The sequence below is a fragment of the Palaemon carinicauda genome, chromosome 23 (assembly GCF_036898095.1).
Source record: "Palaemon carinicauda isolate YSFRI2023 chromosome 23, ASM3689809v2, whole genome shotgun sequence".
Taxonomy (NCBI): domain Eukaryota; kingdom Metazoa; phylum Arthropoda; class Malacostraca; order Decapoda; family Palaemonidae; genus Palaemon; species Palaemon carinicauda.
In genome coordinates, this window is record NC_090747.1 from 57,204,608 (window position 1) to 57,205,302 (window position 695).

The window sequence follows — 695 nt, forward strand, 5'->3', positions numbered from 1 at the left end:
GCCCAAATGCTCTCCATCTACCTATCATGATGATCTCATTCCTGACTGGTGAGCTCCTGAATAGCGTTCGATGCACGCTCAAACTAATTAGATCCTTTGGTCGCGGCTATCTTACAATATTTGTGAGTTAAGGATGGTGGTTAGATCTATCTGCTTAGTCTTCAGCAGCCATTGCCTGGCAATCTTTGGTCGTAGCTTGGGTAGAAAGGGGGCTTAGGAGCTGATCATATGTATATATGATCAGTCTCTAGGTCTAGGGCATTGTCCTCCATGATAGGGCAATGTCACTGTAATTTACCTCGGCTATTCATGAAGGACTTTTAATCGTTTAATCCTGTCCTGCCATTTAACTCCTCCAAACATTCTTCTGAGGGCTCTACTCTCAAATTTTAAAAATCCATTGGATATTGTTTCATTGTTATACTACGACTCGTCCATAGATTAACGCCAATCTCACTAAACTGTTATATAGCGTGATTTTTATACGAATTTTTTGGCCATTTGGAAATCAAAAACCCTCCTTGGAGATTGGGAATCGATTCTCAATGGAAAAGGTCATACAGGCAGTGGATTATCTATAATCTTAAGAATTGAATTACTTCGATGTCTTTTTCAAGGGCGTTAACTAAAGTATTTACCTTTCGATATTGAAGCACCTTATAGCATATATATAAATATATATTTATATATATATA